At 42.5% G+C, this 20,795-nt stretch overlaps 1 long non-coding RNA gene across 1 annotated transcript; it reads right to left on the bottom strand.

Annotated features, from left to right (window-relative positions):
* Positions 1–85: 85 nt before the first annotated feature.
* On the bottom strand, positions 86–16,464 carry LOC106726888. Its single transcript, XR_001363013.1, has 3 exons — positions 16,388–16,464; positions 9,082–9,086; positions 86–97 (listed from the first exon to the last, which is right to left on the bottom strand). It is a non-coding gene; the product is annotated as an uncharacterized LOC106726888 (long non-coding RNA).
* Positions 16,465–20,795: the final 4,331 nt, after the last annotated feature.

Below are 20,795 nucleotides of genomic sequence, written 5' to 3'. Positions count from 1 at the left end.
GAAGCCCAGGTGCAAGGAGCACATTTGGATAAAGTTTTGTACAGGTTGCCACCCTCCATCTCTCTACAGGCACCTTTCTAACCTTTCTGCTCTCTTCCTTGCTATAACCATCCACAATCTGTAATTAAAGCGGCAGAGTTTTATTGAGAGAAATGAAAGAGCCAAGCTTGCAACCGGGACCTTTGCTCCAAATTTGCATTTGCTTATCCTCTGAGAATTTGTGAATTCGTGAGCCTGTCTCCTTGAGGCTCTTGGTATCTTGTATCGCACCTGCCCATGAACTTTGGAGGTGTCCCAAAGTGTCTCCTGTTTCTCCTGACAGCCTGGCACCAACATAGCACTTGGGTGTGTGGCTTTTGGACTTGGTTCATATTAAATCATTTGCAGAATTCCAGGAAGTAAAATATAAAATAAACCTACACTGTGGAAGCAGAGATGCCTCAACTGCTGCACCCCTCTTCTTCCTACACCCCTACCCTCCTTCCTCTAGGGTCCCATAGAGCAAAGTTTAAAGACTCCTGGCTGAGATCCATGTATGGTCCACTCCATGTTTGTCAAAACCGAAGCTTACTTAAATCCGAAGCATTCCAGCTCAGAGCAGTTATGAAAATCACAAGAGTGTGAAAAATTCTCTATGATAAAATGTATTTCAGAATATTACAGTAGTTCAGAGGCACTGTTCAGTGCATTTTTTTTGGTTCCTTCTATTAGCAATTATTTTTTCTTCTCTCATTTCTGTCTTTCTTTACCTCTCTGACATTATCTTTCCACACTCTCAACCAACTCTTTTCCTCCCAACTTTTTTTCCAACTCTCCACAAGGTTAAACCTCTCAGATAACCGCTTAGATATTTGTTTTGGTAAACTACTGAGATTTTGTAGGTTTTCCCCAGCTTTATTGAGGTATAATTGACATGAAACATTGCATAAGTTTAAGGTGTACAGTGTGATAATTTGATACACTTTCATGTTGCAAAATGATTACCACCATAGCGTTAATTAGCACTCTATCACCTCACATAATTACCTATTTTTATGGTGAGAACAGTTAAGATTTATTCTTTTATCAATGATAAAATATCAACGATAGTTGATTATATTAAATCCCCAGAACCTATTCACCTTATAAATGGAAATTTGTGTCCTTCGGTCAACATCTCCCCATTTCTCCTACCCTCAGCTGACAGCCACCATTGTACTCCTGTTTCTATGGGCTTGCCTTTATTAGATTCCATATAGAAGTGAAATCAAATGGCATTTGTCTCTCTGTCTGACTTACTTCACTTAATGTAATGCCTCCAAGGTCTGACCATCCTTCCATCCACCATATACCATATTGTTGGAAATGGCAGGATTTCCTTTTTGTTTTTAATGGCTGAATAACATTCCATTATATATAATGTATATAATATATTTTATATGAACCTACTACAGCAAGAAAAACTTTCAAGCCTCTATTAACCATACGTGTGTGTGTGTGTGTGTGTGTGTGTGTGTGTGTGTGTGTGTGTTAGGTTGTTTTTATATTATTGGCGGTTGTAAATAATGCTGCAGTAAACGTGGGGGTGCAGCTATCTCCTCCTTTCTGACTTTTATTTATTTTTCTTGCCCAATTTTCACTCTTTAGATTTTGTGGTTATTGGTTATGTACAGATGAGGGGCTTTTCTCATATGTCTAGAGATCCTTGGCTGTGGTTCATTTTTAAAGGTGGAGCACTAAAAAAGTGATCAGGACTCGGTGCATTAATGGGGCTGGTTGACTGTCTGGTGAATGTGCAGGAATGTGGCCATCTCACTGGGAGCCTTCACGGTCACTGTCTGCAGATATTGCTGTTGTGCCGGCACTTTTCCTGGGATGTCCCTGTCTTTTTACTGGAGTTTATGAACTTTTCTTCCAGCAATCTGATGCACATCTTATTTTACTCTCCCATGGCACTCATCCCTCATGACCAAGTCACTTCCCCAAAGCCCCATCTCATTGGGGGTTAGGATTTCAACATATGATTTTTTTTTGCGATGTGTGTGTGGGGAAACAAACATTCAGTTCACAATATACCATGAGATAAAGAGTCACGTATAAAGTGCCTGGCTGGTGTGGCTCTGTTGGTTGAGCATCATCCCATGCATCAAGAGGTCACCAGTTGATTCTGGTCAGGGCACATGCCCAGGTTACGAGCTCAATCCCTACCCAGTAGGGGATATATAGGAGCAGCCAATCTATGTTTCTGTCTCTCTCTCCCCCTCTCCCTTCCTTTCTCTCTAAAATCAATAGAAACATTAAAAAAAGTCAGACATAAACACTTTTGAATCCCTAGAGCACTGATGCTAGCTCACATCCCATACTAGCCAGTAAGAGCTTTCCTGCTCTCCTTGCCTCTCTTCCCTCCTGCTTGACCCGGAGGGGTCAGAAGCTGGCTTTCACAAGCAGGAGTAGAAGCACAGGCGGGGGAAGAGAGGAGGGGCTATGGCAGCTCCTCTCCTGACTGCAGGTACTTTACCTGCAACAGCCTGACTGGGGGAAGTAGAGAAACCTCAGCTTGGAATCAAGGTTTGAATTTTGATGCTTCTTTGGGCATGGATATTTAAAATGCAGACTTGGCCCTAACTGGTTTGGCTCAGTGGATAGAGCATCAGCCCTCGGACTGAAGGGCCCCAGGTTCAATTCCGGTTCAATTCCATGTACCTTGGTTGCGGACTCGATCCCCAGTTGGGGGCGTGCAGGAAGCAGCTGATTGGTGTTTCTCTCTTATCGATGTTTCTATCTCTCTATCCCTCTCCCTTCCTCTCTGCAAAAAAAATCAATAAAAATATATTTTAAAAATAAATAAAATGCAGAATTGATCTTTTGTGATTTAGGGCTCGAACAGTATATTTACTCTAACAGTGACCAGTACATTTATGGCACTGAGCTTTATCCAGCCGTAGAGGAGGAACTTGTCCACTAGCAGTTTTAAAGCAAAAATGAGATGAAAGTGGATGTTTATAAATTTCATTCCCTTTATGATTATATCCCAGAATTTGCATAGTCCATCATGGAGGTCACATTTATCTGAGAATATTTTTATTTTGCCCTTGCTCTTGAGGTGACACAATTCTAGGCTATTATTATTTTTTTAATCACTTCAATGATATTACCCCACTGCCTTCTGAAATCTGATGCTCTTGGAGAGAAGTCTGTGTCACTGGAATGACCATTTGTATTTCTGAATGTCTTGCAAAGGAGGCACTGATGGCCACAGTTCTGGGCCATCTTTTTAAGGGTGATTGTAGACCAAAGGGCCTTGGTAGATAGAGGTGGTATTTCCTTCTGGAGCAAGTGGTAGGTTTGTTTAGCACCTTGGAAGTTAGGATTGCAGCTCCCTCAGGATCTTCAGCTGTCCTCAATGCATTGAGGTCCAACACCTCTCCCCTCACCCCACCTCCCCGTTTGTGTTGGGAGATGTGTTGAGCTCAGCTTTGTGATTTTTGGTTTGGAACATAGGGATTACCATTTAGACACGATGTTTATCAAATTTAAGTAAATAATCACTCTATGAACTTTTCTTGAGTATTTAATCACTTTAAAAATGTATTCTTGCCCTGACCGGTTTGGCTCAGTGGATAGAGTGTCGGCCTGCGGACCAAAGGGTCCCGGGTTCGATTCCAGTCAAGGGCATGTACCTTGGTTGTAGGCATATCCCCAGTGGCGGGTATGCAGGAGGCAGCTGATCGATGTTTCTCTCTCATCGATGTTTCTAACTCTCTTTCCCTCTCCCTTCATAGCTGTAAAAAATCAATAAAATATATTTAAAAAATGTATTCTTATTGATTTCAGAGAGGAAGGGAGAGGGAGAGAGAGAGAGAGAAAAACATCAATGATGAGAGATAATCATTGATCTGCTGCCTCCTGCACGCCCCACACTGGGGATCAAGCCCACAACCCAGGCATGTGCCCTGACCAGGAATCGAACCGTGACCTCCTGGTTCATAGGTCAACGCTTAACCACTGAGCCATGCCAGCTGGGCTTCAATCACTTTTTCTGTGGTAGTGTGAATAGTCCTGAAGTTGCAGTTGTTGTCATAGCAATGGGCTAATGATAATTCCCATTTAGCAACCCTGATTTTAATTTTAGCAGACATCGTCTATAATGTTCTTCTCAGATTTATTTCAGAGTACTTACTCTATTTATTTTTAAAGTCAACTCATCTAACCTCCCCTTATGGTTCACTTTCAGATCAGAGACACTGCTGTTCCTAATGTTGTAGGGACAGCCTTCCCATTTAATGCTCCCCACTCCTCCTCCCCTCTACTCCCTGTGTTCATGCGAGATGTCTTACATTCTCCATTTTATGACTTTCACTTCTACAAACTGCCCTTTATTGCTGAAAGTTCCACATTGTAATTTGAAAAGCAGAACACTAAAAATATCCATTTCTGAGTGATCTGCTAACTACTGGGCTGTGATTATATTCAGAATTGATAGTTCAACTAAAACTTTAACTATTTTATTCAACGTGGGAGGTATTTTTGTAGCTGATTATTCCCTCTTATTTCTTTACCTAGAGCTTTTATTTCACAGTTATATTTTGTACCACATTAGCTGTTTTTCCATCTATTTGCACAAAGATAAAAATGTTAAAGACATAAAAGTCATACGTTAAACCAGGAATAGTATGGAATGAGAAACAATATACTGCATCACTTTACTTTTATTTATTTATTTACAAGAGGCCTGGTGCACGAATTTGTGCACCAGTGGGGTCCCTTGGCCTGGCCTGCGGGATCCGGCCAAAACTGGCTCTCTGACATCCCCCGAGGGGTCCCGGATTGCGAGAGGGCACAGGCCAGGCCAAGGGACCCCACTGGTGCACGATCAAGGCCAGGGAGGGATGCGGCAGGTTGGCCAGCCAGGAAAGGACTGTGGGAATGCTCCAGGGCATGTCCAGCTTGTCTTGCTCAGTCCCAATTGGCCAGACCCCAGCAGCAAGCTAACCTACCAGTTGGAGCGTCTGCCCCCTGGTGGTCAGTGCACATCATAGCGAGCAGTTGAGTGGTCTTAGCATGTCATTAGCATATTACGCTTTGATTGGTTGAATGGCTGACCGGCTGACCAGACACTTAGCATATTAGGCTTATCTTATATAGGATTTTAAAAAATATGTTTTTATTGATTTCTAGAGCGAGGAGATGGGAGAGGGAGAGAGAGATAGAAACATCTATGAGAGAAACATTGATCGGCTACCTCCTGCACGCCCCCTACTGGGGATCGAGCCGCAACTGGGGCATGTGCCCTAACAGGAAATCAAACCTGTGACGTCTTGGTGCATGGATAGACACTCAACCACTGAGCCTCACTGGCTGGGCTACTTTTATTCCTCTTCCTCCTCCCACCCCATATTTATTGCTATGGGAAAGATTCAACCCAAGAATATGTTGGCTAATATAGTTATGCCAAAATTCAAGCTCCTTAAATTATGAAGCCCAAACTTCTTTCATATGCTGACTGCAAATGAAAAGGAAAATATGATCAGATAAATGACCTGAAGTAGAAAAATAAATACCAACCACACAGATGAAAGCTGTCTTGCTCGTTATGTGTGTTAGATTGGATGCTCTCCTGCTGAGAGTGGTTTCATCATTTCAGCTGCTCTTCCCTCAGTGATTTTCTGAGTATGCTTTGACCCAAGGGAAGTTAGGAAACTATGTGTAGAGCAGGGAGAATTTTGCTCCAGGTGGAGGTAGGTAGAAAAGAAAAAAAATACACACACAACAAAAAACAGGAAATTTCAGAAGCCAGAACATTTTTATTATAAAAAAAAATCAACCCACCCTTAAATGTATTCTAATAATTAATTTGCATTTTCAATGGATTATAAGCCCATATAATTGCTAGAAGATTAAGGCACAATGATAGTGTGGCTCAGTGGTTGATTAGAAAAGTCACATATTTTATAGATAAAGAAAGCTCTATAAGATATACATCTATCTATTACTTGTTTTTTGTTTGTTTTTGGTATGGGCAGATTTTGGAGGCTTTTCACTTTCTAATTCACTGACTTTTTACTTAATTTTAAAAATTCATAATGAACAGGCATTATTTCCTATTATCAGAAAAAACCAAAAAGATAAAGCACAGAATTAGGGAGGTAACATTTTGCTTTTTATCCCTGGAGCTCACCTAGGGTGGGTTGTTGTCAGAATCCCCTGTGGACATTTCTGTCTCCCTGCTCCCCCTTCCCCAGTTCTACTGATTGAGTAGCTCAGGTCACACCTAGAGTTAAACGGGTTATGACAGCACTTGGTAAGACGCACATGGAGAAGGCCTCACCCGCTCTGGACCCCAGTGCATCATTTAAATTATGCACTCATTGGAGAAGTCGGACAGCTTGCTGGCCCTTGTAGCCATCTCCTTCCCATCTCTGATGGGTGGGCTCAGTGGAGACCTCATCAGGGAGGAAACTAGAAGGATCAAATTGTCCTCCACTTTGACATCCCTCTAGGATGGGACATCAGGAATGCACAGGGTGTCTTGTTCTCATGCATGCAACCAAAAACTCAGGAATATCTTTGGCACTGTTTGCTGTCTCAGTAGTATACTGAAGTGGACTGGATGAATGCTTTCAATTCTAGTCAGTTTTGATACCCTGGCTAGACTTTGTGTTCTGGCCTAGCTCCCAAAACCATCCAAAAATCAATCCCCATGGCTAGGGATGTGGAATAATCTATTTGACTTTGGCCAGTCAGGCACAAACCTTGAATGGGGATGAGTTAGAACTGAGTGGTGGAGGGGAGATTTGTAAAGATTTCTGGAATTCTGTACCTTGATTAAAGGGAAATAATGCTGAGGGGAGAAATCGCGGTGGTCTACTTTGTCTGAGGATATTTTCTAGATTGTATGTACTCTACAGTTGGTTGGACTTCAGTGTTTTCATTTCTTTATGATGTTTTTTTCTTAATAATAAAGAGTATATATTTTATTTTGTTTTTCCTAAACTGGTAGCAAGTCTGGGCAGCTCTGCTTCACAGGTGTAGATGTTGCACTTGATTTATTCAATTAATAACACAGCCACACTCTGTTGTAGGAACTGGGAATACAAAGATGGGTAAGTCTGTGTATGATATGGTAACACTAGCTGCTGTAACGAAGAGACCTCACACTAGAGAAGCTGCACATGTCAGAGTTTTGTTTCATTTCTCAGGGGAGCCCTTCAGTTTGGTTAGTGGCTCTGCTCCATGTGGTCATTCGGGGATTTCGGCAGACAGTGACTGTGCACTTCCCAACATATGGCTTTCAAGGCCACTGTGATCTTGGCAGGAAGAGGAGAAAGAATGTGGGGGGGGGATACATGCAATGTTTCAAGGGCCAGTCCTGGAAGTGGTACTCATTGCTCCCACTCAAGTTCCTTCCTTCCACAAAGTTCCTGCCTGCACTCTCAGGATGTGCTCAGTTTGATGGGATAAGATCAGCATGTGAACCAAAGGCAGAGGAGGAATAGGGCTCAAGAATAGTTTTTCTACCTCACATCCTGCACTGTACAGTTCCAAATTGCCCCAACACTGAGAACAGTTCAAAGGAAAAGAGCTCTAAGCTGGAAAACAACGCCTCCTGTTACATGCAACAGAACCATACTTAAACCCTTTTATTTCCCCCTTGTATCTGTTTCTAGTTATTAGTGATGCTGTTAAATTTTATTGACCTCATTGCAGTTCCTGGTTATTAATCTCTATTCCTTGGAGAAAAGCAAATAAACACAACCCTTTATTGAAGACTTAAAATGGGTCAGGTCTATATTTCCATCCCCTTGCCAATGTAATTACAACACACCTGTAAAGAAGGATTATTAGTTTCATTTTACAGGTCAGATGTGGACACTGAGGCTCAGAGAACTTAGGACAGGTCATTAAGATTGTGTATTAATAGAGATAGAGCTGCGTGTTCGCTAGGTTACACTAGTGGCTGAATAAGGACACTTGTAAGTATGGGGGCTGAACACAGGCTTCTGTTTCTCACTCACAGGACAGCTCAACTGGGGTTGCTCATTGGTGGGTGACCTTCGTCCCCAGGGTCCTTCCATCTTGTGGAGCTCCTATTCTCTAGGACCTTGGAGCATCTACCTAAGCTCCTGCCTTTTCATTATTCTGGAACCCTACCTTTTCCTATGAATATGCACAGGTGTGCTCACATGTGGTGATTTTTATATTTTCATATTGCCATGGTACGCTAACTTTGTAAAACTTAATGTTGAGAATTTTTGTCTCCCAAATTTTTACTTCCCAAAACAACAGAGAACCAATGCATTTTTTTCAGACTCTCACGTTAGCCTTCTATTTTCCTTCAGCTTTTTCTGTGTGTGTGTGTTTTCAGTGAAACTGCATTTCCCAAGAGTGTCTGTGTTTTGCTCCCCTTCTCATTTCCCACCTGGGGAGTTGGCTTCTGTAGGTGTGTAGACAGATGCCTGCCCAAACAAGCTCCCGCGGAGACTGGATGCTTCTGGGTTCTCCTGAGTCACTGCTCTGGCTACTGACGGTTCCTTAAATGGATTCACCCAGACTCTGCTCTCCAGTCTTCACTGGCCAATCATTTCAGGATCTCAGGCATTTTGTTTTGGGGGAGTTTTCACTGCCTATGTCTGTCGCTAGTGATAATGTTTGCAGCACTTCCTAAAGCTCTCTGAACCTTGTTCCAGATAAGTCTGCTTATCATGGAAATCCTAGATGGGTTAGAAAAAAAAATCTATCTAGTTCTTGGATGAAGACTTTAAAAGTAAGTGTCTATAGTTCATTGTTATCAATTCTTTCTTAGTGAGCCACTTTGGGGCCCAAGAGATTAAATAGCATGAAGGATGAGTGAACATGAGGTTGAAAGGTTCAAGGTGATCCCATCACGTCCTGACCGATTCCCCACCAATGAGCTCTATCCCAGGACCAGGTCACCATCACACTTGTTCTCTGGGTTCCTGCTCTTTAAGCAGCATTGTCAGTCACTGATTTCAAGAAACATGCCATTTCCCCTGGATGTCCATGAAGCTTGACTGCCCAGCTTTCTGCAGCACCGGAGGGATGCTGGGGCAAACACGAGCCTTCACCGACCTAATTCACGACCCCTCCTGGCCCCTTCAGAAGCCAGGGCCACACCGTTCTTGGACACTGACTGAGCTCAGGGGTTTGACTCCACCCCTGTGTCTCAGCTTGGTCTCTGAGTTGTTCCCTAAGACTGATGACAGGCTGGCTCATCCTGCCTGAGGAGAGCTTGGCCAGAGGACTTACCTGGCAGGGGCTTGGTGTGAAGTAGGTCTTACCAGAAGGCTATCTCCCCCGGGGATTCCAAAAGGTGAACCGCTGGGTTGCTCAGATTCGAGCAAAAGATATTTGATGACATAGTTGTGTGTGTGAAGCAACGCTTAGCCTCTCAGCTTTATGTTTCTAGTTGTCTCATAGACATATGTTTTAAATCATGGATTCCAAGGTATCACTAATTGTAAAACACATTCTCAAGTTAATAACAGGATTTTTGTGTGTGAGTCGGAAAACAAAATCCTACCATTTAAAATGTGCAATTTAACTGCAAAGCACATTCCAAATTTTAGAAATGATAGAATTCGATGAAATAGTAAAAAGCTTTTGCTGAAGGAAATATGTTAGAGAAGATTTCTGCTGTAGATTAGAGCAAGACCAGCTCCATGGGTAGCTGGAGAAGCATGTTTTTTTCAGGCTAGTTATTCCTTCCCAGGCATTGGTTTTGGGTCTGCAATTACAGGAGCAGGCAGAAGCCAGCGGCTCCTGCAGGGCGATTGTGCCTGTAATTTCTTGCTGTTGTCTGTTCTGCCACCACCTCCCTAGCACTGAGACCCGCTGAGAGCCAGCGGACCCCTAGGGAGTGAATTTGCAGGAAGATAAATTCCCCTGTCCCTGCCTGCATTTGAATGCTATTGTGGAAACTGAAGAGAATACAGATCACCCCCAAATTGAATTCTGCGTACCTGCCTGCTAAGTAGAAAATTGCATATCAGCTAACAGTTCCTAGGCTCAGCTCTGTCTAGACACAAAACTTGCCCACAGTATTTAATGTTGTTGGTCATCCAGGCATATGAAACTCATTTGCCCCAATCATTTCAGGATCTCAGGCATTTTGTTTTGGGAGAGTTTTCACTGCCTGCTGTCAACGCCTCTCTGTTCTTCCCTCGACGACGACGTAGCATTTACCTCTGTTACAGCAGTCGGAACCCTGAATTAGAGCTGCTTGGGTGTAGGGACTGGGTCTCATCTTAGTAATAAGTGCTTAGCGTTAGTAGCAGCACACCGTTGGTGCTCAGTAAATGTATGTTGAATGCGTGAGTGCAGGGAGAACCGGCTGGCATAGGAACCTCTAAAATCCTTCCTACGCGGTCTTAGCTCTGGAAGGGAGGCCATTGTCCCTCTCCTTATGGGTAGGGCGTGTGGTTAAGATGTTAACCAATGTCTGATTGGCGCTTAGACTATTATTTTCTCCTTGACAACTCCTCATTAGGCCCTTTGTCTCTGTTTCCTCTAAGCACTAGTCAGTGCTGTGGGCCGGTGTTGCTGTGTAGCTGTGACATTGTAGCTGTGACAGTTCTGTTCAGCCTCCAGGCAGCTGCACAGTTCAGCACAGCAGAATAAAGATGCCAGTCACAAAGTGAAAATGCATGGACATTAGCCTTCAATCCAAGATCAGTGCCAAATAGAATGGGCGGCTCCAGGCATGGGATTAAGAGTCTTACGTAAAATAAAACTCTATTTCAGGGACATGTATGTGGGCAGGACATACATTGAGTGTTAAAGAAATTAAAACCATAAAATCCAAATTTTGTCCTAAGTTGGCTTTATCAAGAAGAACCTTTTTGTTTGTTTGTTTGTTGTTTGTTTGGAGAACTGTGGCAAGTGTCTGGTAGGTGAGGCCTGAGCTGTTTGCTCGACAGGGACAGAACTCCAAATAAGAGCCCAACCCTTTGATTTATTTCTTAGGGTCTCATGGTTTAGTTGGGCAATGCTCACTGTGTCCTCTAGAGGTGATTTACCTGGGGTGCTACATAATGGATATTGGAGGGGGCATGTTTGGTTGTGACAATGACCAGGGGGCTCTGCTAGCATTTAATGAGCATGGCCTGGAGCAATGGGTGGGGCAGCACTGCCCGTTGAAGAATTGCCCAATGTCCTGACAGCCTTTCAAATGCCCCATTGGACTTTCATGTGGGTGAAAATATTCTGTTTTCAGGTACCCTAAATTTTTTAGGAAGTCAGTCACCATGTAAATCATTTTGCTTGGAACTTTACTGAGAGTTGGGAAGTGCCTTCTGGTTGACTTACCAGTGTAGGCCACCTCTGTCCATCTGCCTCTGTTGCTTTCATGTTCTTCTAGGGACAGCAATAAGCATCTCACTACTGTATTGCATCCTTTAGTGTTGCCTTCTCTGAGCATTTCTGTGTTGCAATATATGTCTGTTTTATTACAAATTTATTTTCCCCCTTTTACTACAGTTAGGGCATTGTGTTGATTATTTTTTAAATTATGTTTGTGTTAGAAGATACATATATATCTTTTTCTTCATTTTTAAAATCCTTACCCAAGGATATGTTTTTATAGATTTGAGAGAGAGAGAGAGAGAGAGAGAGAGAGAGAGAGAGAGAGAGAGAGAGAGAGAGAGAGAGAGAGAGAGAGAGAGAGAGAGAGAGAGAGAGAGAGACACTGTGATAGAGAAACATTGGTTGGTTGCCTCCCATACACTCACCGACTGGGGATTGATCCCAAAACCTAGGTATATGTGCCCTGATCAGAAATTGAACTCGCAGCCTTTTGGTGTACTATAATCAACTGAGCCACCATTTTAACAATTTTAAAGTGTACAATAAGAAGTGTTAAGTATATATTCACATCGCAGTGAAGCAGATTTCCAGAACTTCTCCATTTTACAAATCTGAAACTCTATATCCATTAAACAACTCCCTATTCTTACCTTATCTCAATCCCTGGCAACCACCATTCTAGTTTCTGTTTCTATAAATTTGACTACTTTAGATGCCTCATACAAGTGGAATTGTACAGAACTTGTCTTTCTGTGAGTGGTTTATTTCACTTAGCATAATGTCTTCAAGGGTTATCTGAGTTGTAGCATGTGACTGGATTTCTTTTTCTTTTAAGTTGAGCCATATTCCATTATATGTGTAGAACACATTTTGTCAATCTATTCATCTGTTGATGGGCACGTGGGTTGTTTCTACCTCTTGGCTATTGTAAATAATACTGTGATGAGCATAGGGATACCCGTTTACCACAGGACCTCAATTTCAGATATCTCTTAGAGACCCTGCTTTCAATTCCTTTGGTTAAATACCCAGAAGTGGAATTGCTGTTTGTTCTATTTATATTTTTTTGAGGAACCTCCATACTGTTTTCCACACTATTTTACATTCCCACAAACAGAGCTCAGGGTTTCCAACTTCTCCACATCCTCATCAACTTGTTATTTTCTTTAAAAAAAATATATATATTTTATTGATTTTTTACAGAGAAGAAAGGAGAGGGAATAGAGAGTTAGAAACATCGATGAGAGAGAAACATCGATCAGCTGCCTCCTGCACACCCCCCACTGGGGATGTGCCCGCAACCAAGGTACATGCCCTTGACCGGAATCAAACCTGGGGCCCTTCAGTCCGCAGGCCAATGCTCTATCCACTGAGCTAAACCGGTTAGGGCATTTTCTTTTATTTTTATAGTTGCCATACTAATGGGTTTTGTTTTAACTTACATTTTATATGAATTTTATTTCAAGATAGTGAAGAGGTAGTTATAAAATATTTGTTATGAAAAGGGGTTGAGAACAACTGCTCTAGTATCTTTCTTTATGATCTCAGCAATGGCCATATCAATATACCACCTTTAAACATTGGTTAGAAAACCACCTCTTCATTCTCTTAGCAACGATCTGCTTCTCCCACAGCTGACACTTGGGGTCAGTTCTGCCCAGTGTGGCCTCATGGTTTTCCTTTGTTCTATGAAGAATTAGGTATTTTTCAGTATATGTTTTTCCCTTTACAGTAATGAGTGATCTCTTTCTATTAGAAAGGAGAATAGCATAGCTGTTTTGGCATTGAGCACATGATCCTTATATACAATGAGAATTAATGAATAACACTTCATGACTGAGCAACAGTGGATTTCCTGGTGGACATATGTCTCCCAGACAGAATGGAATAATTCTGGACCCCTTGAATCCATGGTTGGAGTTTTTGGGCTATTACCTGTTGTGGACTTGTTGGCCATGTAGGTTATGACAATGCAAGTTAATGCTATCATTTGGTGTGTTAAAAAGGTAGAATATTATGGGGTGATGATGGGGAAGGACTGGATTTTCTATTGACAGACGTAGAAGCAAGCATGAACCTTGGTGAAGCCCCCTTCTCCATGAACCCTGGGCTCATTCAGAAGTTTCCTCACCTCACCGTTGGATGTCTTCTCTGTGCTCTCACATGGAAACCCATTACTGGAACTCACCTGAGCAACATTTTGTAACTGATGTTTCCTTAACAACCTTCAGTATAGGACCCCCAAATAAATATTTCTTTAATGTGTCAGAGACTGACCAAACACACATGTAAAAAGAAATCATTGCAGTATTTCACTTGAGGTTCTTGTTCAGATAATATCAGTCCCCCCCCCTTTTTTAGTAGTATTTATAGCTATTCAATTAAATAGCCACCAAACGACAGTGGACCCACCGCCATTTCCAAATGCGGTATCTTTGAGTCTGGAGCTCACCATATGCTTGAAGTATGACATAATCCTTATGGAACACACTCAATTTGTTGCTTCCCAGCTTCAATAGAAGCAGTTAAGTCTGTCTCCTTTTAGACAAATTGTTAATGAAAAGGTAGCTGAACAATCATTTTCTTGTAATATGCAATTCCGTCTCCTTAAATACAGGAACCTGACAGAGCCATTCGGCAGTTAGTACTTTCTCTATACCACTGAACTCTCTCTGACCCTCTGCAACTAACAATTGGAGCAAAAAGAGAGAAAGAGGGGAAAGTCAGCTAAAAATAAATCCTCACCTGTAATGCATACAATCCTGAAAGGTGAATGGGACATGTATTTCACCTTATTGTTTTCAGGTAATGTATGAATGATCGCCTTTTGCTGCCAGATCCATTTTTTATTGATTTTAAAATATTTCATGATGTTTGGAAAATGGTGGGACTGTCTGAAAGATTCAGAATTTAGAGTCCTGAGCTTTCCTCTCTTTTCGCAATGAGTCAATGCTGCTATAATGGCACAGATGCACAACGGAGACCTTCCTCCCAGAGAGCCACAGCGGAGAACAGAAAGGGGCCATCTGTCCAAGCAAGCATGAGCTTTTATTTCATTTATTTTCCAACAATTTCCCCAAGAGTTTCTTAGCTAGAATTGAGTAAAGACAGCCTCACATCTCATTGTAAATACAAATAGAATGTTCTCCCAATGTCTCTAGGACATAGTATAAACTAGTAATGGCTGGTATTGTCTACTCTGTGCCATTCCATACCCTGGTCATCTGTCTACCTCACCAATGAGGGGTGGATGGTTATTATGGATGCAGAAATGTGTCAGAGAGGTTAATTAACTTGCCTAAGTTCACCCAGAAATTTTATGGTAGAGTCAACTTGTACACTCAAGAAGAACACTTGGAGTGGAGACATTTAACTCCTACACAATGCTATACAACAGCTGAGGATTGCTTTGTATTAAAACCTCATCAATACAGACTAATTTGGGATCTGGGGGAGAAGCAGTCTGAAAGACAGAATGTTTGAAAAGCAATGCCATCTTATATCTCCAAGGAGAGGGGCATAAAATAAATTAAACAAGGGTTTTAAAATTAGACAAGCAATATCAAAGATCTAATTTTACTATAAAGGAAAATGTCTGGTTTTTATAATAATAAAAATTTATTTTAGGGTCTTGCTTTCATGATTCTAATTCATGTTTTCTCTTAGTACAAATGTAAACTATTTACATATTAACAAATATCTGTAGTACAGACCATGCAAGTGCCTTGGGAAGGCAGAATCTTTGAGAATATAAACTCCAGGCTTGGGGCTAGGTTCAAAGACCTGCAGCATTGCTTGATAACTATTTGGCATTGGAAAAGTTTCTTTATTCCTCAAACCTCTGTTTCCCTATCTGTAATATGGGTCTTCTGGTGGTATCAGCTTCCTAGTGTTGAGTATTAGATGCACTAGATGAGGATTAGGTGGACATGTAGGTATTCAGATCTTAGTGCAATATCTGGAGCAGAGAAGGCGCTCAACGGGTATGAACTGTCATCACTAGTACATGGAAATGAGGACTCAGGGCTTACAGAGAGAGCAGGAGACAAAGTTGCAAGTCTGTCTTCTGTAATGAATCAAGTGTATGTGACAATGCAGAAGGCGGTGTGTCTGGAAAGGTGGGATATAGCCCGATCCCAGATAGTCTCATGAGAGCATTTGAGCTCCATCCTGTTGGTATTAGGGAGCATGGAAGATAATTGAGACAGGAATGAGAAGATGGGATTTAGGGAGTATGATTTAGTGTAGAGAGAACAGAGATCTCATCAGGAGGGGGACAAAGGGAAAGTTGATAGCAAGACAAAGGCTCACCGTGCCTCCTCAGGTATGCCCAGGTAGAAGGGCAGGATGGTGTGACTTGCAGGCTGTGTGGCATACTGAACCACCAGCCTGTATCCATTACACAGGAAACCACAAAGCTCATGGGGGCTGACTTCCTGTTTACCAGGTAACCTCTCCCCAGTTTACTTATAGACAGAACCCAATGGCCACTCTAAACAGGAGATTTGTGTTTCTTACAATTGGTAAGTCTTGTCTCTGCTCTCTTTTCTTTCTTTTTTTAAAAAAATATTTTTATTGATTTCAGAGAAGAAGGGAAAGTGAGAAAGAGGTAGAAACATCAATGACGAGGGAGAATCATTGATTGGCTGCCTCCCTGTATGCCCTACACTGGGGACTGGCCCACAACCCAGGCACATGCCCTTAACCGGAATCAAACCAGGGGCCCACAGGCTGACACTCTCTCTATCCACTGAGCCAAACATGCTAGGGCTGTTTGCTCTCTTTTCTATCCTTTCACAATCATCCTCCACACTGCCTCTCTACAGAATTGCTTTGTTAGCATGAGTCAGCATCCTAGCTCCACACCCTCTGACATGCTGCACAGATGGAGCTTCTGTGGTGCCCAGCCAGAGGCCAAGCCCAGACCAGGGAGCAATCACCAAGGTAAATGCCACCCGTGGGCCTTCCTGGTGGCTAAGCCACCTTCCCTTATAGATACCCCATTGTATTCAGCATGCCTTATTCAAAATTTAACTTTATTGTTGAAATTATTATAGCAGTCCCCCTCCCCATTGACCCGCTTCACCCCACTCTTACCCCTGCACTGTTGTCTCTCCTTGGGCTATGCATATATGCATATAAGTTCATTGGTTAATCTCTTCCTGCCACCTTTCCCCTCCGCTTCCCTCTGAAATATGTCAGTCTGTTGTATACTTCAATGTCTCTGGATCTTTTTTGTCCATGAGATTCCACATATAAGTGGCCATTTGTCACTCTCTTCTTCGTCACATCCACGTGGACACCAAACCCTTGGTGAATCCTCTTGGTAAATATCACTCAAAGTCTTCCACTGATCTCTGCCCTCCCTGCCATTGACTTCTCTCTAAACTTGGGGTTTGTCCAGAAGTACAGCAATAGCCCGTTAGCTAGTCTCCTTGCCTCTGTTTGCTCTTTTTTCTATCCTATCACCATCCTCCTCCACACTGCCTCTCTACAGAGTACACCTGTTATTATTTCTTCCTGCTATGCAAAGAAACAACAATAAGAACAGCAACAACCAAGCAAGCATCAATATAACCTCTTTGGTGGCCCTCAGTTGCCTGTAGGATGGAGTCCTGCTTAATGTTAAAGGATGTTCATCATCTGCCCTTCACTTCCAAGCCCCTTCTCCTGTCTTACGGTCAGCCAGCCACATCACCTGCCACCTTGCCCCTATTTCCTGAGAAAGTTGTGCATTTGTGTGTTTGTTTTGTTTTAAATCCACCTTTGCGCTTTCACATCTATTGGGGATGCTATTTTTCGCCATTTCTTTGCTTGTTGAACTTATATTCGCAAAGGCTTGGTTTGAATGGGCAGTGGCAAATGTTCCTTTCTCTGTGTTTTCATGGCAATTGGAACACACCAATATTCATGTTGTATTGCACCTTTTTGTCTTCTTGTCGGCCTAGGAGACTTTGAGCTGCTAGAAGGTAGGGCCTGTGCAAGACTGTATTTGCACTGATTTTTTTAAAAAAAATATATTTTTATTGATTTCAGAGATGAAGGGAGAAGGAGAAAGAGATAGAAATATCAATGATGAGAGAGAATCATTGATTGGATGCCTCCTGCATGCCCCCAACTGGCATGTGTCCTTGACCAGAATTGAACCTGGGACCCTTCAGTCCTCAGGCCAATAGTCTATCCACTGAGCCAAACTGGCCAGGGCTGCACTGATTCTTGGTGCTGTGCATGACCCTGCAGTCCTTTATAAATATGAGAGCATGAACAGAAGTAGAGGGAAGGGACAGAGTCAAGGCTTGGGAAATTGAATGGGTGGCAATATTGCATGGATTGGGACATTAAGGAATTTAAAGAACAACCGCAATTAGTGAGCTGTAATAGCTCAGAACTTTGTGATTGACTTATGTGCCATAGAACTTTGCCTTTGTCACCAACGATTTTTGGAAAAGCCACAGCTCTAATGCTTAAGCACATCACTGTAATTCGACTTTCCATAAAGTGGTCTTTAAATTGTGTTTTGAGGCTGGGAAGTGCACATCAGTGACATGCTTAACTGTACAGCCTCAGCAAAACAGGAATCTAGACCTATCTGTATGCAAATACGATGCTTCAAGTTCATTATTGTTATTAGAAAATGGAGAAACAGCTAGAGCAGAAATAACAGTATATTTCCCTCTGCATTTGTGGTATTTTTGTCAATGGGACTTCTGAAGGACTATGCATTTACTAACCCATTAGAATGAGCGATTTTATATTCTAATGTAAAATTAAAGAAATTTAGGGATCTGCCTAGGTGATACACTTGTTTAAACCTATATTAATGTCTCTATTGGTTGTGTTGGCTAAGTTAGTGGTATATTATTAGAAAAGAAAATGTCCCAGCCATGTGTATACTTTCTAAATCTCAATGTATTTATTTTCTGACAAGAATAGAATTGATTTTCTTTTCTCCTATCCAGAATATAAGACACAAGGACAACATAACTATTCTGAAATGCAAAGCATACCATCATTTATTTATTTATTTTATTTTTTTACCATCTAATTCCTAATGTCTCATTCTCCCTTTTCCTTCGATGTACATTCTTGGCTTCTCCTAACTTTCATGTTTCAGCCCATAACTTTCTTTTTCCTTATCCTCCTCAACCAGTATTTACTGTGGTACTCACCAGGGCCTCCCATAGGTTGTTCAGGAGAATGGGTAAATATTCTTTTGTGAGGCTCCTGTCCATATTAACAATTTGATTGAAAAATGTGTTATAAAATGTATGGGCCCATTGAAGCATTTATCAATGATTTATCAATGAAGATTCAGAGTGATGGGTGCTAAGAGATACGTATGTACTTATTTATTCTTTAATCAATGCAGGTGAAGTTCTTCTTTCTTTCCAGGTGCCACCATCTATTCCTGTTCAGGTTTAGGAACCATCTCTTCATTATCTTTATTGACAAATATGCCATTCCCCGATAATTCCACAGCTCCCACCTTCTCACTCATAACACCACGACTTTTTGAAACCTGTTTGTACTGAAACAATATAGCTCATCTTGCCTCTACAGTTCCCCAGTCTGTTTGCTGAAGCCTGGTTATATTATTACAGTGCATAACCCATCCACCCATTCATCTGTCTGTCCATCCACACTGATTTCCAGGGTCTCTCTCAAAGGTGGTTACTATGCTTCCTCATTAGTAACCACAAATGCAAGTCTGACCCAGAGAATGCAGTAAAATGTGAATGATCATATGTTTCTGGTCATGTTGAATGTCCTGATTTTATAGCATACTAGAGGCCCGGTGCACAGATTTGTGCACTGGTGGCGTCCCTCAGCCTGGCCTGTGGGATCAGGCCGAAACCCGACATCCCCCCAAGGTGTCCCGGATTGTGAGAGGGTGCAGGCCAGGCCGAGGGACCCCACCGGTGCACGATCGGGGCTGCGGAGGGACCACAGGAGGGCTCCAGGGCGTGTCTGGCCCATCTTGCCCAGACCCAGCAGCAAGCTAACCTACTGGTTGGAGCATCTGCCCCATGGTGGTCAGTGCACATCATAGCGACTAGTCAAACGTCCAACGTTTGGACACTTAGCATATTAGGCTTTTATTACATAGGATGGGTAGAATAACACACTTTCCAACCATATCTTGAACTCTGTAGATACTCATCACCGCATTTATAGGATATGAACTCCCTTCTCAACACCGACCACACCTTCGCACACCACAACCCAAGGCTGAGGTGAGAAGAGTGGTCCATTGTGCAGGGAGTATCCATTCCTCATCCTCCAGGGCTTAGTTCTGACCCAGGAAAACACAACTATAAGCTATTTCCACTATATTTTCTGTCACTTTGTAAAAATGTCCATCTCTAGGTTTGCAGACAGCCTCCTTGAGTTATTCCATCGACAGTCCACTAGGTATCCCCAGATAACTGTGAACCTTGACAAATCCTGAGCTGTCTAAGAGTCCTCTTCCTTGCAGCCCTTAATCACCGCATCCCCTGTGGGCAGAGGCTCTGCGCCCTGGGTCCAGGTGAGGGATGCTATGTCCCAACCCAGCACTTCCTGTGCTGGTTCTTAAATCACCTTGCAGGTTTTCCTCTCCGCAGTGCTGAATTCGTGGATGCCCAGTGACCTATTTACAGATGTGGAAACTGGTTTATAATGTGATTTAAACCCCAGGCCCGAGGGTATGTTCTGAGAAAGCACGGGGCCAGGATGTCTTTCTGTCTAGTTTATGGCTTCCCTCACCCAGCGGCGCTGCCTCTGCCCTTGGCCTTGCGGAGATTTTATAACCAGCACTCATTTTGGGTCAGGCAGAGCCCCCTTCAGAATCATCGCAGAAGGAAGGCAGCCCAGCTTCTGGGCGCGTTGGATCTTTTTCTGCTTGCCTGGATAAAACAGTCATAAGCAAGACTCCAGTAAATAAATAGTTCAGTTCTCCCCAAAATTGCCTATGCTGGAATTTGCGCCTTAAAAAACACACATGAATAATGACTGGGACAGAGCATTCTTTTATTTGAACCCAGATGATTTGAACTCAGATAGTAGACATGTGAGAAAGCCCAGCTAAGTGTATTCTCCGGGTTATAAATTCCTTTTCTCTCTAATGCCTCTGCCTTATCAGGAGATCCTCTTGGCCAAGCTTTCTTCTTTCATTTCTGTCTCCTTTATTCACTGGGTTCCTTCTTTTCTTGGATTTTACTAGCTCAGCAGCTGCAGCTGAATGGAGCCAAGAATACTTGCTGTGGGGAAGAAATGCACAGGCTTGGCCTCCGTGGTCCTGCTCTCTCTCTGAGCACACTGGTCCCCTTATGTAACTCTGTCCTTTTCAGAATCAACTCTGCCACAGCGTGGTTTAAAAAAAGGCAGTGGATGATAAAACAATTTCAAAGGGCAGGGTTTGTTCAGCTTTCATTTGCTGCCCTTATGACCGAGCACCTTCCACAGCTGCCCTCACTGTGGGTTCTTTGGCTGTGTCTTCAGGATTCTTTTAAATT

This window comes from Myotis brandtii, unplaced genomic scaffold (assembly GCF_000412655.1).
Source record: "Myotis brandtii unplaced genomic scaffold, ASM41265v1 scaffold328, whole genome shotgun sequence".
Taxonomy (NCBI): domain Eukaryota; kingdom Metazoa; phylum Chordata; class Mammalia; order Chiroptera; family Vespertilionidae; genus Myotis; species Myotis brandtii.
The sequence above is the reverse complement of the archived record's forward strand: the minus strand, read 5'-3'. Positions and strand labels throughout refer to the sequence as shown.